Genomic DNA, 26907 nt, shown 5'->3' with positions numbered 1-26907 from the left:
AGCAGGGAGAAAATAGCCAGAAATGCATTTACAGATAGCAAGACTTTTGTTATTTATTCAAAAAGGAAAGGAGCAGGCAAAGTGAATGTTAGTCCTCCACGGACTAAATCTGGGAAATGGTCATGGATAACAAGGAAATAATAGATAAACTAAACAGATATTTTGCATTTGACTGAAATGTAGAGGATATAAATAACACCTCAAAAATAAGTGTGTACCAATGTGCATTAGAGATGGAGGGGTTTAAAACAATTGAAATGACCAGGGAGAGGGTGCTGAGAAAAAGCTGACAAGATTTTGGGTGATGGACTTCATCCTAGAGTCTGAAAAGTAGTAGCTGCTTACATAATGAAGTGCTGGTTTTAATTTTCTACTATTTCCATTAATTTTGGAAAGGCCCCATCATACTAGAAAATAGTGAACATTACTCTCAGATTCAAGAGACAAGCAGGTCAAGAAGTTTAAAATGACAGGCCAGTAACCCTAACATATGTCATTGGGAAACTGCTCAAATCTATCATTACTATTAACAGGGTACTTTTAAGATATTGATGTACTCATGCAGATTCAACATGATGAAAGCTTTGTGGGAAATTGTGTTTGACTAACATTTGATGCTCTTTGAAGAAGTGACAAGCGGCATTGATACAGGGAAAACGTGGTGTTTTTAGACCTTCAATAGGCATTTGACTATGTGTAACAATAAATAATACTTCCTGGTGTAGGGGGTATCATATTAATATGAATAGATGATTGGTTAGCTACCAGGAAACAGACAATAGCATAAATGAGACAAGACAGTGTGGAGCTGGAGGAGCACAGCAGGCCAGGCCAGAGGAGTAGAAAAGCTGATGTTTCGGATCGGGACCCTTCTTTAGAAAAGGGAAGGGGAAGGGACCTCTGAAATAAATAGAGAGAGGAGTGGTGAGGCTGGGGGAGGTAGGTAGGGTGGTGATAGTGAGTGCAGGTAGGTAATGGTGGGGATTGGTCAGTGAGGTGGGAGGGAGGATAGATGATTAAAAAAATTTACAGATTGTGTCAGGTCAAGGAGGGGGGGATGAGCGGGAGGGCTGGTCTTGGGATGAGGCCAGGGTGGTGGCGAGATATTGAAACTGGTAAAGTCCCCATTTAGACCATCGGGCTGTAGGCTTCCATGGCAGAATATGAGGTGCTGCTCCTTCAGTTTCTGGGTGGCATCGTTGTGACACTGGAGGAGGCCTAGGATGGATGTGTTGTCCAGGGAGTGGGAGGGGGAGTTGAAGTGGTTCCCCTCCCACTCCCTCGGTGACATGTCCATCCTGGGCCTCCACCACTGTCACAATGACACCACTTGGAAACTGGAGGAGTGGCACCTCATATTCTGCCATGGAAGCCTACAGCCCAATGGTCTCAATGTAAACTTTACCAGTTTCAAAATGTCTCTACCTACCCCCAGTTTCATCCCGAGACCAACCCTGCCTCTCATCCCCACCTTCTTGACCTGATACACCCTGTCCATCTTCTCTCCCACCCATCCGCTCCTTCCACCTCACTGGCCAATTCCCACTACTGCCTACCTGCACTCATCTATCACCCTCCAACCTATAATCCCCAGCCCTTGGCCTCTGCTTTCGATTTATTTCAGAGCTCCCTTCCCCTTCCTCCATTTCTGAACCTAAAATGTCAGCTTTCCTGCTCCTCTGATGCTGCCTGGCTAGGCTGCTGTGTTTCTCCAGCTCCACACTGTGTTATCTCTGACTTCAGCATTGGCAATTCTTGCTGTCTCTGAGTAGCATGAATGAGCCATTTTTAGATTACAAGATAAAGCAAGTGGAATGCCACAAGAATCATTGTTGGAACCTCAATGATTTATAATCTGTAACAATGACGTAGATGACCAGGTGTACGGTTGCCCAATATACTGATGACGCAAAAATAGGCAGAAAGATTAGTAATGAAGAGGAGATAAGAAGCCTGCATAGGTATATAGTTAGCTTAATTGTGTAGCCAAATCTTTGGTAATAGAATACAATGCGGGAAAGTGTGGACTTTGGGAGAGATTGCAGAACATTGCATGCAGAGGAATCTGGGTATTGTGGTACATGAATCACAAAAAGGTTGTTTGCAGACACAAGTGATTAGGAAAGTAATTTATTGTAATGGAAATGGAATATAAACATAAGGGTGTTCTGCTGTAGTTGTGCAAGACCTTGTACTGTGTATAGTTTTGGTCACATTATTTAGTTGCATTGAAAACAGTTCAGAGAGGCCCTCTTGACTGATTCCTGGGAGAACGGTGTTACCCAATAAGGGAAGTTTGGGCAGGTTGGTCCAGCATCCACTGGAGTTTAGATGAATGCGAGGTAATCTTATTGAAATTTATGTTTCCTCTGTGGCCAAGACTAGAATTTAAGAAACAGGAGTCTCTCATTTAAGACAGAGATGAGGAGAATCTTTATCTCGTACAGGGTTGTGAGTGTGTGGGAATCTCTTCCCCAGAGAGCTGTGCAGGCAGAAGCATTGAATATTTTTAAAGCATGGACAGATAGATTATTTATTAACAACGAACTCAAAGAGTATTAGGGGTAGGCAGGGAAGAAGCTACAAAGAGATCAGCCCTGACCTTATTGAACAGCAGAACAAACCCAAGGAGACAAATGGTCTTCTCTTCCTTCTGCTTTAAGGTTTCATAAGTAACAATATATTTTAAAGGAGAGAGTGCTTTTAGATTATGTTTGGCAAGTTGAAGCCAATTGTTGTCAATTTCTACACTGTGTAAGAACTTAGCACAATTATTGTCCTGAGGGTCTAGGCCCACTGGAAGTGTTTCCTGCTGCTTCAATTCAAATTTAAGATTTCCAATATAGAGGGCCAGTTGGAGTCACGTGGAGCCATTATAGATGAATATTTAATGGAATGTACTTTGCAGGACATGACGACCACGCAGGCAGAAAAAGTTTGAGAGATCTGGAAGAACTAGAAGAGATAGAAAGTGCGGGAGTCTATGGGTTGTGCTGGTCTCAAACCAGCACACAACGTTGGGGATTGCTGGAGTGCAGTCCAGAGTGTTGCACGAATGGCCTCAGGAGAAGCTTTTTTTCTGTTAAAGCAGTCAGGGCCTTGATGGGAAACCAGAAAACTGAGGAGAACTGCATCTCAGCTGTTTGTTGGACACTTCTGCTGCACTTCGGGCTGATCGAGCAACTAATTAGTTGCTGTCTGAATTCCCGTCCCTTTTTAAATGGAGACAATGTTGTTGCTGGGACTATATCCAGCCGAGTACTTGTCGTGATGGACACTGCTCTCTCTGAATGAGGTTGAATGTTGTCAAAACAAGGAAGAATAGGCCTGAGGAAAACAGACTGAGAGTGGAGGTGGAGGTGGCTGGTGAGGTCAAGGAAGTGCTGTTGCCACAGGGATGGGTGGCCATTACTACCAAGCGCGCCTTCCCAGGTCACCATTGAGGAAGGCAGCCTCCTGAATGTACAGGAAGGGTTCCAAGGTTCAGCAAGTAGTCTCCCCAAATGGTGGGATCTCAGCTCTGCTGATAAAATGATAATGGTGGAAGAAAGAGGACTGTATTTGTCTGCTAAAGTAGTACAATTGGCCTTTGGTAGGCCATCTTCCACCTCCCCTACTGCTGACAGAATTCTATAACAGATTGAGGGCGATGGCACTCCACCCTGTAGCTTCCCTTGGCTCATGTACCTCCCAGACCCCGCCTAGGGAGCTGGATAAACTGGAGGAGAATATCCACAGAGAAATCACGGAAATGTAAAAGAACACTGAGAGATTTTAACATTATTCCAATCAATATTTAAATAATTAGACTAAAAGGTAAGGAAGGAGAAGAATTTATGGAATGTATCTCAGGACAAGAAATATGTTTCTTATCGATATGCCCTTGATTCAACTTGAAAGCAGGCATTATTGCATCTAGAGCTGGAAAATGAGATTGTTCAAGTGTCTGGAGAACACATAGTAAGAGATCATAAAGTTTGGAGGAGTAATAGAGAAGAGCAAGGAACAATTGAAGTAGGCTGCTAAATTGGAAACAAATGAACTTCAATGGGGGATGAGAAAGGATCTAAGTGGTTTGAAATGGGACTAAACACTGATAGGAAAAATGATCACTAAAAAATGGATGAGCTTTAAAGAATAGAGTAATTCAGAAGTGTACTCACTGTTGCAGGTGAGTATGCTTCCAATTGGCACAACAAAGTCCCACACACAGCAATGAGATAATAGATAAAAGCAAACTATGTTTGATCGTGTTAACATTGGCTGGAACATCAGATACCTTCACTGCTCTTCTTTGAAAGACAATATGTAATCTCTTAAATCCAGCCGAGAGTGCAGATGGAGCCACGATACAACATCAATTTCAACAAGAATGAAACTCCCACTCAGTAATATGCTGTAGCATCAGCCAGCGTGTACTCAAGACTGTAGCAGGACCTGAACCCATGACCTTCAGACTCAAGAGATGCTACAAAATGACTCAAGCCGATGGAGTGAAATTTTGGATTTTATTTTGCTGGTAGCAATAGAGAACAATGTGCATCTATCCTACTCAACAATAATCCGGTAATCCAAGATAACAAAGTGTGAAGCTGGATGAACACAGCAGGCCAAGCAGCATCTCAGGAGCACAAAAGCTGATGTTTCGGGCCTAGACCCTTCATCAGAGAGCGGGATGGGGAGAGGGTTTTGAAATAAATAGGGAGAGAGGGGGAGGCGGACCGAAGATGGAGAGAAAAGAAGATAGGTGGAGAAGAAAGTGTAGGTGGGGAGGGGAATAGGTCAGTCAGGGGAGGACGGACAGGTCAAGGAGGCAGGATGAGGTTGGTAGGTGGGAGATGGAAGTGCCGCTTGAGGTGGGAGGAGGGGATAAGTGAGAGGAGGAACAGGTTAGGGAGGCGGGGACGAGCTGGGCTGGATTTCGGATGCAGTGGGGGAGGGGGAGATTTTGCAGCGTGTGAAGTCCACATTGATACCATTGGGCTGCAGGGTTCCCAAGCGGAATATGAGTTGCTGTTCTTGCAGCCTTCGGGTGGCATCATTGTGGCACTGCAGGAGGCCCATGATGGACATGTCGTCTGAGGAATGGGAGGGGGAGTTAAAATGGTTCGCGACTGGGAGTTGTAGTTGTTTATTGCGAACCGAGTGGAGGTGTTCTGCAAAGTGGTCCCCAAGCCTCCGCTTGGTTTCCCCAAAGTAGAGGAAGCCACACTGGGTACACCCGCCTCCCTAACCTGTTCCTCCCCTCACCTATTCCCTCCTCCCACCTCAAGCGGCACCTCCATCTCCCACCTACCAACCTCATCCCACCTCCTTGACCTGTCCACCCTCCCCTGACTGACCTATCCCCTCCCCAACTCCCCACCTATACTCTCCTCTCCACCTATCTTCTCCTCTATCCATCTTCGGTCCGCCTCCCCTCTCTCCCTCTTTATTTCAGAACCCTCTCCCCATCCCCCTCTCTGATGAAGGGTCTAGGCCTGAAACGTCAGCTTTTGTGCTCCTAAGATGCTGCTTGGCCTGCTGTGTTCATCCAGCCTCACATTTTGTTATCTTGGAATCTCCAGCATCTGCAGTTCACATTATCAATAATCTGGTAATCACCTTGTTGGTATTTCAGCGATTTGACACAAAAACTAGAATGTGAATTCTCGCCAATGATCTTCCTCAAGCTAAATTTTCAACATTAGTTTTGTTGCTAGGGGGTGCCACTGAGCCAGGGATGAGGCGGTTGGGGGGGGGCGCGGTGGTGGTGCTTGGTGCAAGGAAGTAACAATGTAGAAAACAAGAGCTAATCATCCAAATGCTTCCTTTGAAACTGCACTAGACAATCATCTAAAACAAAATTTATGTGATTTAACAGTGTGAAGCTTCAATCAATAGTGTGATTGTATGTTGAGTCTTGCCTATTGTACAGGATCAGGTGAAGTTGTTCAGAGCTGTCCTTTTTTCTTTTTATCAATACTTACGTACTCCTCCATTAAAAAAAAGACAGCATTCTGTTTATAGATATGAGGAGGATCTAGTACATAATATCCCCTGGTTTTATTTTTAATTTTTAATCTTATTAGATTCAAACACACTTTTTCATCCTAGGTTAGAAAGAAAGTGTTCTTATGCTTCTTTTCCTTTTTATTCTCACTTTTCCTTTGCCCTGTGTAACTTAAAGTTTTAAGTTGAAGATTTACTGGGTGATCAGTGTATTAAGAACTTATAGCACATACTTTTCATGACAGTGTTTTACATTTTTGTCACATCTGGTTTAGATAGCTTCAGCTGCTCTGGGAACAATCTCATGCGAAAGTACCTAGGGGATCGGCTTGTTCTTTTAATCCTACTTTTTCCCTTTGTTTCTCTCATTCAGCAATAGTTCAGTGAACACTTCGCTGCAATCAATAGGTAAAGAGTTTTCAGATGCCACTGGTTTTGTTTTAGTTGGTGCTTTTTAACCTGAAATCAATAATTGAGATCAAAAATTCAAATGTACCAGAAAGTTTGGTTTACCACAAAGCTTTCTGCTTATAATCAGTGCTTGAACTAGGAAAGTCTTTGGAATCTGCCATTTGATAATGCTGAAGATAGGCTTTAAAACATAATTTCTTGTGTAAAGACTGTTCAAGATTCATGATTTATCTTTTTGCATACAAATTTCCCCCATTTTATTTGCATGCTCTAGTCTTGGCTAGACCTATTTTTAAATATGATGTTTTTATCTCTGCCTCCAACTCAGCTGTGATACCAGCTGTCGCTGTCTCCTCCAGGCCAGGGCAATCAACTTGAGAAAAAGTAAAGTTTTGTTAGAGTACCAGGGGTGTGGGGGAGATCTGTTTCTATCTCTCTCTTTTACTTTCCCACTATGTCTTTCTCACTCCCTTACTCACATGAGGGACAAAAAAGACAGATATTTCATAAAATCGATCCTAAGCATTGCAGTGACAGAAAATGCAAAGCAAGATCGATGAACAAAAGATCTTCCAGAGATAACTGCAGTATACAACAAACCTAAAATGGGTACTCATGGTATTCTGCTGCCAAGAAACTGTTTATAAAAGGCAGCATTAAACATCTGCAGGAAAGCAAATTTGTTCAATGCAGGTGGTGCAAAACAAGCTGACTGAGACATGATTGCCCACTCCATGCCCATCCCATGTCTTTTTTGATAACTTTGATGGCTGTACATTTGCCATAATAAAGACATTAACTTATACAACCCCTTAGACACAATATCATCCAGAAGCATTTACAGCCAACTAAGCCCATCTAAGTCCTAGCAGACAATTTGTGCACAGCAAGATCCCACATGCAATGATGGCACAACAATATTTTGATGGTCAAGGAATAAATAACAGCCAGGACAATGGGGAAAACACATCTGCTCCACTTCAGGTGCTAAAAGAGCTTTTACATCCACATGAGAGGGGCCCCTGTTTGATGCTTTCTCTGAAAGAAAGCACATCTGACAGAGCAGCACTACCTCAGTACTGCATTGGTCTGTTAATCTTGGTTATGTCCTCAAGTCTCTATGTCAGAGAATTTTCTGACTTGGCTTAAGAGTGCTACCACTGAATCAAGGTTTATAACTGGAAGAGAGCTACACCTAGGTATGACTTGCTGTTTGCATTTATATTGATGTCTGAATTAATATATTATGCTGTTGGAAATGAACACTTCACACCATTATAACTTTTACAGAAGATGTAACATTTACACACTAAAAATATTTATTGCCTTCCAAAGTGACCCTTCCAAACTTTCAGGGTTCGGTAGAAAGAAAAACAAACTGTGATGTCTGTATTGTTATTTCAAAAATACCCTGCACACTCCCATCATGGGCTGTATTCTGCCTTCAATTTACTTCTACCCTCACTATTTGCCACACCCTTATCATATCCCAAACAGCCATTTTATAGGAGGGGCAATCAATGGTGATCACGGATTAACCTTCCTCCAGGAGACTTTTTGAGTGTGGGGTATTTATAATTCACTCATGGGGCTTGACCATCACTGACTGGCCAGCATTTATTCCCACACTTGGTCCCCTCCAGTCTGCACCACCATCTAACATTCCTTACATCCTCTTTCTTGTCCATAAAAAAGGATGATAAAGGAATGTACAGCTTAGAATCCCTTGATGGGTAAGGCTTTAACCTAAGACCATGGTTAGTTAGTTTATTTCTTGGACTGTCCATACTGCTGAATATTGTAGTTTTTTTTTAATCATCTCAATTCTGTCATGTTTTTCTTCAATCAGGGCTGACCGCAAATGCTAGTCTTCATGTGAATGAGAGAAACTTCTTAGCTTATGTTCAATTCAACATTTATAAATCCATTTCCTCTGGTCTGCCAATGAAGATCAAATGTGCAGACACAAATTAGCTGCAGGTGTAGGCCACATGGCTGTTCAAGGATCCTGCACTGCTCCTTGAAATAATTTCAGCAAATAGGGAACTTTCAAAAAAAAATTGTTAAGTGTTCCAGGCTTGATAAGTGCAGGCAAGTATTGTGGAAGAGTCTGAAAAGGATGAATATTGACAAGTGCATTAACTACCGTTCAATATGCTGATGTCACGCAAGCTAGGGCAAAAGAATAGCATTGTATCTCGAAGGAGTTACATTGGGATCTTCCTTATATTCTCAGCAATAATACCAATGTTAGGTGCTTGGAGCATGCTGCCAGGGGAGGTGGTAGATGCTGATACAGTAGCAAAGTTTAAAAGATGTCTAGACAGATACATGAGCAGACAGCGAATGGACCATGGCTATGGACCGGGTTAAGGTAGATGGGATTAGCTTAGAATGACAGCATGGTCTGTAGACATAATGGGCTGAAGGGCCTGCTCTTGTGCAGTACTGTTCAATGTTCTATGTTCTAATGTAAATTGTACATAATTGATATCATAGTGCAATCTGTACTTCGTTTAAGGCCCGGGTCTCTTCTCGTTAGACTCTCAAGTAGTCTTCTTCTACCACACTTGACCAGGAAAGCCCCATAGATCCCTATTAGGAAAGAGGATGATGGCAGTACTATCATAAGATGGGTCTTCTGCCAGGAAAATCTGAAGAGAGGATTCATCTTACAACAATAAATTTTCATCTGCAACATGAGAAGATTCTCATAATGGTGTAAAACATAAAGGAGATGAGGACAATTTCACATGTCTCATGGGAGTTCTGGCTGACTGATTTTATTGCCCATGTGGAAAATGTTAATTTTAGCTCAGACTGTCTTTCATCTAATTCACACTGGTTTAATGAAAATTAACCAACCTGTGTCAGTTAGATAATCCCTGTAGCTATTTTAAGCTAGTCTTTTGGTGTCTTTTTAAAACCATTTCAGTCCTTGCAAATCCCCAGCATTAAATTGGCTTCTGAGATTAAAGGCTCAATTGCCTGTATTTTGTATCACAACAACATTTATACAGCATCTTTAACACAGCAAAGATATCACAAGAAGCTTCACAGCAGGGTTATCAGACACAGTTTGATGCTGAACGATGTATGCGATATTAGCACAATTAATCAGATGCTTTGTTCAAGATTGATATTGTAAGGTCAGTCTCAAAGGCACGATCATCAATGATGAGCCTAAGGATATTGGCACACAGTAGAAAGGAATTTGGAGGAATACAGAATCCTTTGACATTTGTATAATGGAGGAGGTGCAGACATAAGGAGTGGCAAAGCTGTGAAGTGATGTAAACACAAGGATCAGAGGCTTTGCACATCACGATCTAGCATAGGACAGTGAGTACCTGGGTAGTATTTGAACTGGAATTGGTAAGTCTTTCACAGTCCTAAAATCCTCTTGTGTGCCAAATGTGACAAAGCGGACAATCTGTTCCTGTAAAACAGACCTAGTATTTCACATAAAAAAAACACATCATTTAAAGCTTTTTATGTCTCAAAACATCTCAGAATATCTGATGTGCCTCTTGATGAAGGCAATAGGAGTTGATGGAAACACAATCAGTAGATTAAATATATAAAAAGCTGACTTGTAAGTCATTAACCTCCAGGGTGAATATGTCTCTTGAAATCAGCATGGTGTCTGCTTCTCCTGTGCTAACCCAGCAATTTTATTTTTACACAGCCATTAAAATGTAAAGATGAGTTAAGATTATTTGCTACGTTCTGAGTTGAATTTCAATGATTCTATTCTTCAACAAAATGGCTTTCTGCAGTTCACAACGTGAATGCACTTTGTGTCAATCAACATTTGGAGGCATGCTGATTGATCTTTCACAGTGCATATGTGTGCACACAGACACACACACACACACACACACACACACACACACACACACAAATGTATATTTATTTCCTTTCAGATCTGCAACAAAGGTCAATGTTGAAACAGTATTAATATATAAATGAGACACAGAAAGCAAGTTTTTTTTTGATCTGACAAAAATAATTCACATTGAAACAATTTGATTTTCTCCCATTCTTTAGTGAAGCACATTGGATTGATGACAAATCTGAATCTTACCGGATTGGGTCAATGTCATTTTTAGTGAGTTTCATGAAGGTTTTTGTATTGATTGTAATTAGGTCAGCCAGGTTGACATCATATAACATGAGTTCCCTGATTGGGGATATTAATCTAGTCCAATCAGGGAGCCCTAGCTGACAGATAAAAACTAGAGTGTCAGACATCCTGTCACTCTGAGAACTGGCTCTAAGGGAGCTGGATCCATGTCAAGGACTTTCAATGTGTAAATAAATGGTGAGTTGGTGATAGGATACTTCTTCTGTAGAGTTATTTCAGGTGTGACAACAGTACAGCAGGCCCATGAAAACAACTGCTCACAACAGTCGCCTTTGAGTTGGGGGTATGCATTTCTGGCATACTGTTATTTGGGAGGCTGAACTCATTTGATCCTGATGTAGAAGACTCAGCCCAGCATACGGAAAGAATGCAATTTTTTACTGAGAAAATGACACTGAGGCAAATGAAAAGCATTGATAATTCTCCTGACAGCTTGTGGATTCACAGCTTTTTCAGTTATTAGGAGCTTAATGTTCACTAAGGCACAAGATACTAAAACTTTTCAAGATTTGATGGTTTTGGTGAAGGAATATTATAGCCCCAAGCCTTGTCTAATCCTTAGATGCTATTGGTTTTACTTGGCAATTTGAGAACCGTCGGAATCTATGTTGGGATTTCTGACAAGGTTAAGACAATTGGCAGAGGCATTTGATTTCAGTTACTCCTTAATGAGAAGCTGAGATACTGGTTGATAGCTGGGAGTAATGATGTATCCATGCAAAAGTGCCTACCAGCTGAAGACCAACTGGACTTCAAACAGGTACTACAACTGGTATTATCATTGGAAAATGCGCAATTAGAGCAAATCATTTGTAGAGTATTCCAATGGAAATGGACACCCTCACCTGCCTGACTGAGCTTGAATGCAACTTGAGAGAAAGCAATCGCATGTCCTCACTCAAGATACATCCTGAATGGAAGGACCATTGGTCAGCCCACAACAAAACCACAAAGCAAAGCTAAGGCTTGACCAAACGGTTAAAATTTTCTTCAGGGTCCGGACCAGCAGGCCATTGCAGTGGCTGCTGGTATGTAGTCTCAAGACAGCAAGAGTCCCACTAGGCCTAAATTGAGTAAAAGCTCTCTTAGGCCAGTATGCAAGAGAGTGCACACCCCGGAAAGGCCACTGAGATCTGGTTTAGAACAGTTAAATTGCTCAGCAACATCCAAATCAGAACCAATCAAAACAAATGTCTGGTCAAATGGGCACCCAGTTCTGATGGAGGTCAACACCGGTGCGGCTGTTTCAGTGATCGCAGAAACAGTCTTTAACAAAATTTGCCCTGGTCTCCAATCCTTAAGTTTGCTTAAGACCTTGGTTAGACTGAGAACCTATGCCATGAAACTTTTACAGATTAAGGGTACAACTTCAGTTCCGATCTCTTATGAGAAGTAGTTGGTTCAGTTCCCACTGATTGCAGTCAAAGGCTCAGGTTCAAGCTTGATGGGATGAAATTTGTTGAGAAAGATTCACCTAGATCGGCTCAACATTTTTCAATTAGAAAATGGCTGCCTGAGTGAAGTCCTAATTAAATACCAGATGTCTTTCAGGAAGGCTTTAAGATTGACAAGTCGCCAGGCCCGGATCAGATTTGTCCTCGGCTGCTTTGGGAAGCGAGAAATGCAATTGCTTCGCCACTTGCGAAGATCTTTGCATCCTCGCTCTCCACTGGAGTCGTACCTGAGGACTGGAGAGAGGCAAATGTAATTCCTCTCTTCAAGAAAGGAAATAAGGAAATCCCCGGCAATTATAGACCGGTAAGTCTCACGTCTGTCGTCTGCAAGGTGTTAGAAAGGATTCTGAGGGATAAGATTTATGACCATCTGGAAGAGCATGGCTTGATCAAATACAGTCAACACGGCTTTGTGACGGGTAGGTCATGCCTTACAAACCTTATCGAATTTTTTGAGGATGTGACTAGTAAGGTTGATGAGGGTCAAGCTGTGGATGTGGTGTATATGGACTTCAGTAAGGCATTTGATAAGGTTCCCCATGGAAGGCTCATTCAGAAGGTCAGGAGGAATGGGATACAGGGGAACTTAGCTGCTTGGATACAGAATTGGCTGGCCAACAGAAGACAGCGAGTGGTAGTAGAAGGAAAATATTCTGCCTGGAAGTCAGTGGTGAGTGGGGTTCCACAGGGCTCTGTCCTTGGGCCTCTACTGTTTGTAATTTTTATTAATGACTTGGACGAGGGAATTGAAGGATGGGTCAGCAAGTTTGCAGACGACACAAAGGTCGGAGGTGTCGTTGACAGTGTAGAGGGCTGTTGTAGGCTGCAGCGGGACATTGACAGGATGCAGAGATGGGCTGAGAGGTGGCAGATGGAGTTCAACCTGGATAAATGCGAGGTGATGCATTTTGGAAGGTCGAATTTGAAAGCTGAGTACAGGATTAAGGATAGGATTCTTGGCAGCGTGGAGGAACAGAGGGATCTTGGTGTGCAGATACATAGATCCCTTAAAATGGCCACCCAAGTGGACAGGGTTGTTAAGAAAGCATATGGTGTTTTGGCTTTCATTAACAGGGGGATTGAGTTTAAGAGTCGTGAGATCTTGTTGCAGCTCTATAAAACTTTGGTTAGACCGCACTTGGAATACTGCGTCCAGTTCTGGGCGCCCTATTATAGGAAAGATGTGGATGCTTTGGAGAGGGTTCAGGGGAGGTTTACCAGGATGCTGCCTGGACTGGTGGGCTTATCTTATGAAGAGAGGTTGACTGAGCTCGGTCTCTTTTCATTGGAGAAAAGGAGGAGGAGAGGGGACCTAATTGAGGTATACAAGATAATGAGAGGCATAGATAGAGTCGATAGCCAGAGACTATTTCCCAGGGCAGAAATGGCTAGCACGAGGGGTCATAGTTTTAAGCTGGTTGGTGGAAAGTATAGAGGGGATGTCAGAGGCAGGTTCTTTACGCAGAGAGTTGTGAGAGCATGGAATGCGTTGCCAGCAGCAGTTGTGGAAGCAAGGTCATTGGGGTCATTTAAGAGACTGCTGGACATGCATATGGTCACAGAAATTTGAGGGTGCATCCATGAGGATCAATGGTCGGCACAACATTGTGGGCTGAAGGGCCTGTTCTGTGCTGTACTGTTCTATGTTCTATGTTCTAAGGCCTAGGGACTACCAAAGGTGAGAAGGGCCACCTTGCATTTTGACCAGCAAGCAATTCCGCCACTCTGCAAATCCCACCCAGTGCCATTTGCCTTATGTGCAAAAGTAGAGGCAAAATCAGAAGGTTGGAAAAATCAAACCAGGCAGTTTGCAGAATGGGCAACACTGCTCATACGAACTGCGAAACCCAGCGGGATGGTTTCCCTTTGGGGAGATTTTAAACAAACAGTAAACCACTTTACACAACTGGATAAATTCCCAATTCCTTGCGTAGAGGATTTATACACAAAACTAGCGGAGGGTGGGGGGGCGCGGGCTGTTCTTCACAAAGCTGGGCATGAGCCAGGAGTACTTGCAATTGTAGTTGGATGAGTGTTCTCAGAAGTATGCAACGATTAATACACGTAACGGTTAACCCATTTGGTGTATTGTCAATCTGTGCAATTTTTAAGTGGACATTGGAGAACATTTTACAGGGTCTAGCCTGGGTTGCCATTAATCTAAGGTGACATGATAATAACAAAGAAGACCAATAAGGGGCAGTTTGAGAACTTGAACACTGTCCTTAGATGTTTCTCCCAGGCTGATGCATGCTTTAGAATGGAAACATTGTGTGTTCCAGGCACCCCAAGTGACCTATTTGGCTACAGAGTTGGAAGATAAGGTGAGGGCAATCAAAGGTACCGCAGCTCCCAAGTCTGCAGGAAGTTAGGTTCTCCCTTGGGTCAGTGAGCTATTAGAGAAAGTTCATACATAACCTGGCCTCCATCCTGGCATCTTCGCATCAACTCTTAAAAAAAGGGCAGCCTTGGAAATCGTTGTGTAGCTGAGCCATATCTTTCAGAAACAGCTATCATCCTCTAAAGTACTGGCACACTATGGTCCCAAAAAAGAGCTGGAGTTGACATGCCATGCGTCTGCATACAGCATCAGGTTAGTATTAGTTCATAGGTGGCCCAATGGAGAGGAAGGCCCAACAGTGAATGCATCCACAATTTTGACCAATGCCGAGCATAAATATGTCCAGATACAGACGGAAGGTTTGGCGTTATGTTTGATGTCAGGAAGTTCCACCGATACCATTTATGGATGTAAATTAGTAATAATGACGGACCAAAACTCCTGCTAGATCTAATTAAAGAGGACAAGGCAGTGCTGCCTGTAGCTTCAGGCCAAATTCAACAGTGAGCTTTAATATTATGTGAGTATAATTACAAGTTGGAACACCATCTGGGAGGCCAAGTAGCGACTGTGAATGCATTGAGCTGTCTCCCGCTGGCAGTTACACTACCGGTGGTACCGCCACTGGAAGAGTCCATAATGGTTTAAATTTGCTGGATACACTTCCAGTCACAACTGACAATGTCAGACTTCGGAAGTAGAAGGATCTGGTCCTGGCAAAACTGAAACAGCTGGTGGTGATGTGGGAACCTAAGGATCATCACAACCAGAATTGAAACCTATTTAGACCCTGAGATACCAGATCACAGTAGAGGACAGCTTGTTATTACGGGGAGCAAGTGTGCCTGTCCTGAGGAAGTGTTGTCGCCAGATACTGGCTGTTCTCCACCAGGGTCATCAAGGGGTTTCCAAAATGAAGATGATGGTGAGAAGTTATGTCTGGTGGCCCGGACTGGATGCAGAAATAGTCGCGTTAGTGTTTAAGTGCCTAGAGTGCCAACAAGGACAAAAATTACGACCAGTAGCTCCCCCACATTCGTGAGAATGGCTGGATAAACTCTAGACTTGGTTACACATCAGCCATGAAGGTCCTTTCATGGGCTCAATGTTCTTATTTATTGTGACCACTCAGTCAAAGTGGCTGGACATGTATAGAGTTTGTTCATCAAACGTGGGAACAATGATAAAACAAACAATGTGCATCTTTTGCAATATACGGACTCCTGGGAGTGTTGGTCACAGATAACGGGTCATCACTTACCAGCAGAGAATTTGAGTATTTCCTAGAGTCGAATGGTGTTATCATATAAAGACAGCTCCATACCATCCAACATCAAATGGTCTGGCAGAAACAGCAGTCCAAACTTTGAAGGTAGAAACAGCTTTCAACTTTACTAGATACCAAAATGTTCCAGTTCCTATTTGATTATAAGACCCTAATTATGCAACTGCAGGGACAGCAACAGCAGAGTTGCTAAAGGGGAGAAGACTCCACACCAGGTTAAATCTGATCTTCCTGGACCTGGAGTGGGGGAGGGTGAAATGCCCTCAGGAACATCAATGCTGGACACAAAACTCCGCTAAGCGAGAGAGACAGTTTACTTTAGGGGATGAAGATTTATGTAGGAACCATGGGAGTGGCCCTGCATAGATAAGAGGCATGGTTGACATGATGTCAGGCCCAGTAACATATAAAATTTGGGCAGCTGATACAGTCCTGAACAATCAGGTGGACCATATGAAAGCTACAAAATCACAAATTGTGTAGGAGCAAACTATGCCCAGCTCCTTGATAGCCATTTCTGATTATTCCAGAACCTATGGGTTCTCCCCATTCATTAATCGTTGAAGGTACTTTGGAATCTGAGATGGACACGGAGGATGTCCCTGCCTCAATGCCTTTACTGACTGAAGAAGAAAGTGAATTTCTTCTGAGACACTCTGGGTTCAAGAGGCAAGCATTACATGCCACCCATATCAGAGGCAGTGTTGGAGGAATCTGACCCAGTGCTAAAATGCCCCAGGAGGAGCTACAAAAAAACACTGACTCACATCTTTGGACTCAGAGGGGGTAGATGTAGTGATTGTAATGAGGTCAGCCAATTGAGCCTCTTGGAATATAAGTTCCCTGATTGGGGCTATTAATTGGGTCAAATCAGGGAACCCTGGCTGACAGATAAGAACAGGAGTGTCAGATGTTCTGTTCACTCTGAGGGCTGGGTCTGAGAGAGTTGGATCAGTGTCAAGGACTTTCCACATGTAAATAAAGGGTGACTTGGTGATGGGATACTAGCTTCTGCAGAATTATTTCAGTGAGCTCATCACCAGCATGTCTCTTTAGCTTATCAAGGAAGAAACACCCCAGTTTCCAGCACTGCGAGGACTGCTGGAGACCAGGCACCTTCTCAGGCCTGGGGATAGGTTGGTCCCATGGTGTTGATAATTAATAACTTCACCTGAATGAACAGCCAAGCATGGGGACAGGTTATTGACAAAGGCAAGAGAGGAGATTTTTGGAGCCTTGATGAAGATTTTTGTATCCTCACTAGCCTCTGGAGAGGTCCCAGAGGACTAGCAAGTAGCTAATGTTATTCTTCTGTTCAAGAAAGAAAATTAAGATAATCCAGAGAACTATAGACCAGTGAGTCTCACACCAGTGGTTGGGAAGCTATTGGAGAGAATCCTTAGGGATAGGATCCACGAACATTTGGAAAAGCATAGCCTAATTAGGTACAGTCAGCATGGCTTTGTGTGGGACAGGTCATGTTTTACCAAATTGATTGAATTTTTCAAGGAGGAGTCAAATGTGATTGTTAAGGGTAGAACAGTGGATGTTGGCTACATGGAATTTAGTAAGGCTTTTAACAATGTCCCTTATGGTAGGCTCACACAGAAGATTAACCTGCATTGTATCCACAGTAACTTGGCTGCTTGGATTCAGGAATAGCTTGCCCACAAATGGCAAAGGGTACTGGTGGGAGGGTAGTTTTGAGACTGGAGGTCTATGACTAGTGGTGTTCCGCTAGGATCTGAACTGGGGACCTCCGCAGTTTGTGACCTATATGTTCGGCTTGGATGAAAATGTAGATGGGTAGGTTAGTAATTTTACAGATTATACAAAGATTGATAAAGTTGTGGACAGTGTAGAAGGTTGTCAAAGGATACAGCGGAGTATAGACCAGTTGCAGATATGGGCGGAGAAATGACAGATGGAGTTTAATCCAAGTAAATGTGAGAAGCTGCACTTTGGGAAATCAAATCTTAAGGAAAAGTGTACAGTTAATGGTAGGACTCTGAACAAGCATTGATGTACAGACGGATCTTGGGGTTCAAGTCCATAGCTCCCTGAAAATGGCCACGCAAGTAGATAGGGTGGTAAAGAAGACATATGGCATGCTTGCCTTTATGGGCCTGAGAATTGAGCAAAGAGTCAGGATGTCATTAGCAACTTTATAAGACTTTGGTTAAGCCACATTTAGAGTATTACATTCAATTCCAGTTGCCACATTACAGGAAGAATTTGGAGGCTTTGGAGACGGTGCAGCAGAAGAGGTTTATCAGGATGTTGACTGATTAAAAAGCACGAGAGGCCAGAAAAACTCAGGTTGTTTTCTCTGGAGCGGTGGAAGCTGATAGGAAATTTGATAGAAGTCTATAAGATTGAGTTCCATAGATAGAGTTGAAGGTCAGAATCTTTTTCCCAGAGTTGAAATGTTTATTACTGGAGGCATGAATTTAAAGTGAGAGGGGAAGAATTCAAAGCAGATATGAGGGTCAAGTCATTTACGCAAGAGGAGTAGTAGGAGTCTGGAATGTGCTGTCAGGGTTGGTAGTGGAGGCAGATACAGTAGGGACATTTAATAGACTTTTAGATAAGACATGAATATGCAAGGAATGGATGGATATGGAACAAGGGCAGGCAGAATGGATTAGTTTAATTTGGTGTCATGTTCGCTACAACATCACAGGACAAGGGGCCTGTTCCTGTGCTGTACGGTTCTACATTTTAACTTCAGGAATCTTTTATAGTTTTGAAAAAAAAGCATCCTTGATGGCCAGTTAAGCTGCTCTGTTCTGACAAAACATCGTGAGCCAAATCTTCCAAGCTTACTTCATCACTGCAACACACCATGCCTGGCATCACTTTAACCAATCATTGTAGTTTGATAATACACATCCCACGTTTAGAAGGAGATTTTGTGGCACATTAGGTAGCATCCCTGCCTTTGAGCTAGAAGTGTGGGTTTAAGTCCTACTCCAGGAGTTGATAGCCATGAAAGGTGTATTCATAACATGGCCAAACAGGTTGACAACAATCTGTAAGTCCTTCCAAAATGCCCCTTGCAGCTGGTAAGAATGAGTCTCTTGCTCAGCCATACTTGAATTAGCACAGTGTCCCTCAGGGTGTATCCCCTAGTGACAGCCTAAATGTCCACTTCTAAGGAAAACAAGTTAAAGAAACAGACATAAACCCATGCTATGGTTGCTTCCTGCATCACTGGGCACCCCTAAGTCATATTTGAAGTACCCAGAGTGGAACAATATGGTCAAAATAATGTTGTGCACAGCTAATGGCTAATGGCATGCTGGCCTTCGCAACAAGAGGAATTGAGCATAGGAGCAAAGAGGTCCTTCTGCAGCTGTACAGGGCCCTGGTGAGACTGCACCTGGAGTATTGTGTGCAGTTTTGGTCTCCAAATTTGAGGAAGAACATTCTTACTATTGAGGGAGTACAGCATTGGTTCACGAGGTCAATTCCCGGAATGGCGGGACTATCATATGTTGAAAGATTGGAGCGACTAAGCTTGTATTCACTTGAGTTTGGAAGGATGAGAGGGGATCTGATTGAGATGTATAAGATTATTAAGGGATTGGACACTCTGGAGGCAGGGAGCATGTTTCCGCTGATGGGTGAATCCAGAATCAAAGGACACAGTTTAAAAATAAGGGGTAGGCCATTTAGAACAGAGTTGAGGGAAAACTTCTTCACCCAGAGAGTGGTGGATATATGGAATGCTCTGCCCCAGAAGGCAGTGGAGGCCAAGTCTCTCTGGATACTTTCAAGAAAGAGATGGATAGAGCTCTTAAAGATAGTGGAATCAAGGGTTATGGGGATAAGGCAGGAACAGGATACTGATTATGAATGATCAGCCATGATCATAATGAATGGTGGTGCTGGCTCGAAGGGCCGAATGGCCTGCTCCTGCACCTATTGTCTATTGTCTATTCAATTTTATTTCCTCAGTGTTACAGCTGGTATCCTTGTCCTCAAAACAAACAGTTGGATTTTGATTGTCATCTCACTTGCACTTCTACTGTTAAATATCTGCAGGCTGCATTTTCAGGTGATTGCCCATTGTTAATGGGAACAGCAGTAACCTGAAAACGGCAGGCATAAACCAATTCTTGTTGATGTTGTTATACAATCCATGGCTACAGATGTTGGTTTCAAGGTTAAGGAAGAGAAAATCCATCCTCTCATATCTGGATCCCTGGGGCCTCTCCCTTCTTGTTTTCTTTCAAAATCCTTCCCTGTTAAAATCTACTGTTCTCTTTTCCAAATGTACTGTTCTATACTTCTACCTTCTCACTCCACTAATCTGTTGAGGACCTCTTGAATTTTCGAGCACAATTTGCCCTAAATTCTGCTTAATTGTCAAAATTAGCATTACCTGAGGACTGAGGAATTCTATCCTCTGGAATTTACTGCCCTCCCACATGATGGATTTTGTCATGTGGGGCATTTAATCAATTGGTTGGGTGGCAGATGAGGTCTCTTGCAACCTCTACTCCAAGTAGGTTTGTGGTGGGATGGCCCATTGGCACTATTCCCATCGTGCCATCACCAACTGAGACTAGTGCCCACTTAAAGCTCTCCTCCTGTCATGGCTGGTATTCAGCAAACAACCAGCATGGTTTACGCTGGAAACCTGAAATGCAAACACAGTTGAGATTGCTTATGCACTCCTGGGGAGACCCTTGATACAAATGGTACCCTGTGCCTCATCAACGAACACAGAAACAGGAAGAGGCTTGCTGACAGCCAATCCCCTGCCCTTGATGTCGACACCCACCAACTCTATGAACCCTGTTCTGTAGTTCCCTTCTCACTATTCCTCACTTCTGGACTGTGTCAATCTTGGCCCTCGGCTGAGTGCACTACTGGCAGTAGCCTCTGGCTTCCAGGTGGTGCTGTTGAGCAATGTTGAACCTTCTGGCCTCTGATTGATCAGGGAACAGGAATTATTCCCCTAGGGTACTTGATCCTGGATGAAATCTCAGAACAACCCAGTTGATTGGCACAGGCAGTCCAGAAAAGAAGCATGATGGGTCTCTCACCAGAACCCTAGTAGTGGGCAGGATTTCCATCACTAATATTAATTCTCATTTTTGAAGTATCTTAAATTCTGGGTCACTGTTGATGGATCATATGCCCCCTCCTCATACTGATGTGGCCTCATTGATATGTCCAACGCAGTAGGGTATCAAAGGACAATTCGCCTTGTGGTAAGCTTGAGATTTCAATTGTGAGAAACTGTGGGATAGAACATTTATTATTATCCCACAGGCAAAAAGTGAGGAGTGGCTCCTTAAGAAATAAATGGTGAATATTAACCCAAAAATTTGTGAGGGAGGTAGGTGGTTGTTCAAAAGAAATTTTCTAAATATATAATACTGAACAAAAAAAGGTAACACTAGAATCATGCCAAGGATAAGGGATATCAATTACTTAGAGAGACAAAAAAACTGGTATTGGACTCCATAGATCAAGCGGAAACTTTGAAAGGGGTGTTCAAAATCATAAAGGATGTTGATAGAGTAACCAAAGAGGAACCATTTCCAGTGGCTAAAGGGTTGATAACCAACAAGTGGACAATTTAACGTAATTACAAGGAAATCCAAAGGATTGCTGTGCAGAAATATTTTATTCAATGAGTAATTACAAGGAAACCCAAAGGATTGATGTGTAGAATATTTTTATTTAATGAGTTGTTATAACCTTGAATGTGGTACTTAGAAAGTGGGTGGAAGCAGATTCAATAATGACTTACTAAAGGGAAAGGGATAAATGCTTGAAAAGGGTAAAGAATTGCAGGGCAATGGGAAAAAAGCATTAGAGAAGTGGGACTAATTGAATAGTCACGAGAGGTGCACTGATGAAGTTACCTAGCAGGGTGACAGAACGTCTGCAACCAAACACACTGGCTCAGCGAGCATGTCTACAACCTCATCCACAACCGGAGCTACAAATCTTCTCAAAAACTTTAAACTAATTGAATAATTCTTTCAGAAAGTAGAACGAGCTGAATGCTGTCCTTTTGCGCTGCAGCATTCTATGATTCTATTTTCGATTCATAAAACATGCAATCACCCACTCAGTACTTTATTGATAAATTCTCTTGTCAATCTGATTTACAGAGACATTTGCAATCATTTATTTCTACCTATGACATCTTCTCGACACAGCCAATGCAAATTAGCTGCAACTTTGCAATAAGTTTGATTTACAGCTTCAGTCGAAACACAAAATTGAGAGACACTGACAATCAACTCAGTTCTTCATTATCTGGGAGGTATTCTTTAGAAAATTACCATAAAGCCTTGTCTCTCATCAATAATGCAACAGCTCTATTATTTTAATTTTTTGCCTGGAGAAACAGAACTGTACGTGAGTCTATGTTTCATCTCATTGCTCTATGCAGCATGTGTTTGATTGCCTGCAAACCTTTTTTTATTTGATTCCATGTCCCTTTGCCAGCAGCAGCCTTTGTCATTTATCAAGTTCTTCTCTGGGAGAATAACAAGAAGGGAAATAACAGGAGAAATTGCTGGAATTACACAGCAGACCTGACAAAGTCTAGAAGGAGAAACAAATTGGTCAACATCAACAATAGACTGCCCATCAGAAGGGTTCTGTTACCCTATTGGCGAACTTGATTTTCCACTTTTGATGAGTTGTCAGAGATGATGTGTATTTAATGTAGTTTCTGTTCTTATATCAGATTTTCAATTTTGTATAGGTTCTCTTTTTTATCGACCAGATAGCATTTAATCCCTTTCTGAAATGAATCTTCTTGCAGCATGATTCAAATTGGGTTTCTTTCACCAGCTTTGAAAATAAATATGGCTCAAGTATTATTCCCTTGATCTTAGAAAGCCAAGGAATTATCTAGCCACAGCATTAAAATGATAAAAGGATTCTGTAGGGCAGATGCAGAAAAACAATTTCCTCAGGAGGGGAAAAGCAGAAAAAGAAATGGACAGTCATTAAATTAGAAGTGGCATTTCAGATATGAAATCAGGAAGCACTTTTCTTACACAAATGCTACTGGAAATTACCTTTCTGAAAGGCTGAGAATGCTGGGCCAATTAAAGTTTTCAAGGCTGAGATTGATGTATTCCAGCTATCAGTGTCTTCTGAGTGGTTTCATATCATTAGATTCATTCAATGAATTCTGTGTATGGCACAGAGGTTTCATTAAGTTTTGTTTGAAACTTTGCTTTGTAACTGTCCATCATATCAGGTTCCAAAGAAAATTTGTCGAACATTTAAATAATGCACAAATAATCATACTGCAAATGTACAAATTTTTAAACAGTAAAATTGTTTTGCATTTTATTTTTTACTTTTCACTATTTTATAAATGTCACCAGCCTGATATTTTGCTTTTCTGTTTTATTCTCAGCAAATTCAACTATGTGCTTTCATTCGCTGGTTGGGGACTTTCTGTCAAACAGTATGGGCGAGTAATTTATTTCAATCTTTTTCTCTGGGTCTTGAAATGTTCAAATATTGGCAGAACGCTGCGAGGTCCAGAGGCTTGAGATTTGACTAAATTAATTGATACCTACCCGACAATATGAGAAGTTATCCAAGTATAACCTATCCAAAGAAAAGAACAAATTTAATCCAGCCAATCGCCACATTCTATTCTCAATCATTAGAAAAATGACAGACAGAATCATTGACAGTCCCATCAAGCAGCATTACTAAGGGGTAACCAGGTCATAGATGCCCAGTTTGGATTCCAACAAGGCCATTTATTTCCTGGCCTCATCACACCAACATGAGACCTGAACATCAGAGTGATGTGAGAGTGACATCAAAGCAGAATTTGACTGAGTCTGGGATCAAGGAACACTAGAAAGACCAGAGCCAATGGGAATTGGGGAAAACATTTTATTTGCTAGTGTCATACCTAACATACAGGAATTTGTAATTGGGTATTGGAGATCAGTCTTACCTCCAGGAGATCTCTGCATGAGTTCCACAGGGGAGTGTCCAAGGCCCAACCATCTTCAGCAGCCTTGTGAATGACCTTCCCTCTATCATTAAGTCAGAAGTTGCACAATGTTCAGCATCATTTGCGATTCCTCGATGTGGAAGCAATAACTCTCCATGTACAGCAAGACTTGGACAATATCCAAGTTTGAGTCATAGAATCCCTGCTGAGTGGAAACAGGCCATTCAGCCCAACAAGTCCACACTGCCCCTCCAAACTGCATCCCACCAAGACCCATTCCCCTACCCCTGCATTTCCCATGTCTAACTCACCTAACCTAAACTTCCCTGGACACTATGGGCAATTTAACATGGCCAATTCACATATGCTGCACATCTTTGGGCTGTGGGAGGAAAGCGGAGCACCCAGAGGAAACCCACAGGCACAGGGAGAATGTGCAAACTTCACAAAAGACAGCCGCCTGAAGGTGGAATCGAACATGGGTCTCTGGTGCTGTGAGGCAGCAGTGCTAACCACTGAGCCATCGTGCTGAAAAGTGCGGAGTAATATTGTGCAATACAAGTGCCAGGCGATAAACTTCAACTATGGATAATCTCACCAGTACCCCTTCATGTTCAATGGCATGATCATTGCCGTGTTCTCCCATTATAACATCCTGGGGTTTAACATTGACAAGAAACTGAAGTGACCAGCTATAATGATACAATGGCTACAACAGCAGGTCAGAGGCTAGGAATACAGCAGAGAGTGACTCACCTCTTGATCCAAAGCCTGCCTACTATCTGCAAGGCACAAGTCAGCAGAATTATGGAATACTCCTCACTTGCCTGGATGAGTGCAGTTCCAACAACATTCAAGAAGCTTGACACCAAACATCAAACTTGATTGACACCAAGACGACAGCAGAGCATCCAAATGGAGTTCCTCTGCATCACCAGTTCCTTTCCCTTTCTCTGTCTTTTATTTTTCTTGTTTTTTCGATGGTTTTTCTCACCCTGCCCCGACAATTGTAACTTTTTAAACTTACCCAGAGAGTATGGAAAATGGAGGCAATTCCAACTGCAGGCCAGTGTGGCAGATGAGTTGGAGGCCACATCAGCATGACAGATGAGTCCCAGAGTCAAGTCATGGGCCGGAACCCAGAGCGGGAGGCAGTCCGAGCCCAGGCTGGCCTGGGAGATGAGTCCTGGAGGAAGTCCTGGACATGAATCCCAGAGGCGAGTCCCAGGCTGGAGGACAGTATGTGGAGGAAGCAGGGCCTTGTGTTCTGAGGCCTGGCGAGTACAGAGTCAGTGAGAAGGATAATAATCTGAGTAGTTTTTACAGATGCTTTTATTCTTATTCTAGACTAGTTCTAGTACTTTTTAAAACTTTGCATTTCTATGCTACACTTTATTTCACTGTATAAATTCTGTAACAAACACTTAAAGTATCTGTACCTAGGTACCCTGTACCTAAGATGATGCCAAAGCAGTGACATTACAAACTTTTCACTGCACTCAATTGAATGTACGTAACAATAAAGGCTATTCTATTCTATTTTATACACAAACACCATAAGTGAACGAAAGTAAGTCATTGGTTTTGATGTAGGAAACACAGAAGGCAATTTGTGCACGGCAAACTTTACAAATAACAATTAAATGAAGCATTATCGTATTTTCATGACATTGGCTAATGCACCAATATTGACCAGCACAGTGGGGAGAACTCCCATGCTCTTTTTGAATAGTATCTTTGGATCTCTTCCACCCACCTATGATGGCAGACAAGGCCTTGATTTAATGCTTCAGTTGTAAACAGTGTCCCCAACAGTGCAGCACTCACTCAGTACTACATGGCTGTATCAGTCTGAAAATATGTTCAAATCTCTACAGTGGGATTGAAACACAGAGCTTTCTGACTCAGAGGCTTTAAAGGAGGCTATAGCTTCACATTTTGTCAATCATTTTTTCCTTTGGAATTTGTGAATTAAGAAGTCAGCCCTATCCTTTGAATCAAATCTAATTAAATTTTCATAGCACTATAACAGTCCCTAATGTGGTTTATCAGTGTTCAACTTGGAGTTCAACTGGTTATGTTTAGACTTTGTTGGCTGTACATGAGCAACAAATTTTAATCTGAATTCATTAAGGGAAAAAGAATTCCTTGATTTTCCATAATATTGCTCAATTCTCTCTCAAAGGATTAGTTAATGCTGATATACAGTCCTGCAGGATATAGCAGTTCCCTGGTACATTGCCAAAGTGACCATGCTTCACAGCTCTTTGACCCATGGAGAACATTAAATTGCCGCAGATTCTCTATCTATTCACTGCTACATGTATGGCATTTACAATTGTGGGTTAGTGCATGATGACTGCTTCTATCAGCCCAGTAAATTATATTTTTGGACACTTCTTTCGAAATGGACCAAGTCGCATTGGAAGTGAGGGAACATAAGGCTGCTGACCCCAGTTTGAGGACATTCATGCCAGGCAAGGGCACTTAAAAACAAATGCTTGGTCACTACTGGAGATGTGCCAAGGGCAACAGGCTGAAAATTCTTTCAGATGACAAAAAGTAAAAGATGTGTCTAAAGCAATGATCTCAGCATAACTTGGTTTCTCATGTTTGTCAAAACAACAACGTTTAGTTATACTGCCTTCTAACATACCACAATGCTACAAGGCATACTCAGGAGAATTAGCAGACAGAATTTGCCACTGTACTAATAAAGAGATTGTCATGACGATAGATTTTGAGGTGATTTTAGAGGAGGATTAAGGGTAGAGAGACAAAGAGATTAAGTGAGAAAATTCCAGAGCTCAGGGCCCAGGCATCTGAGTGCATGGTTGCCAATATCTTATTTAAGCTATATTTTAGGCATCGATTCTTTTTTCACTTTAATTCATACAATATGGAAATACCTGGCAAGACCAGCATTTACTGCCTCTTCTTTATCACCAGTAAGAACATGAGGCATCTTCTTAAGGTGCGGGCCTAATGACGTAAGTGTACTCACATGCTGTTTGGTAATCGATTCCGGAATATTGACCCAACAATAATATATTTGCAAGTCAGGGGGACACTGAGCTGGAATATCATGGTCTTTCCATAGCCCACTATTTTTATTCTGGTAAGCAGTAATTATCACAGATTTGCAAGATGCTGTCAAAGAAGCCTTCATGATTTTTTGAATTGTGCCTTGCAGATAGTCAGCCATAGTTTACTGACGTTGGATGTAGTGAAAGTTTAAGGTGTTAGATGGGGTACCAATCAAGACAATCGCTTCATTCTGGATAATGCTGAGGTTCTTGAAGCTGCATTCAATCATTA

This window comes from Stegostoma tigrinum, chromosome 2 (assembly GCF_030684315.1).
Source record: "Stegostoma tigrinum isolate sSteTig4 chromosome 2, sSteTig4.hap1, whole genome shotgun sequence".
Taxonomy (NCBI): domain Eukaryota; kingdom Metazoa; phylum Chordata; class Chondrichthyes; order Orectolobiformes; family Stegostomatidae; genus Stegostoma; species Stegostoma tigrinum.
The sequence above is the reverse complement of the archived record's forward strand: the minus strand, read 5'-3'. Positions refer to the sequence as shown.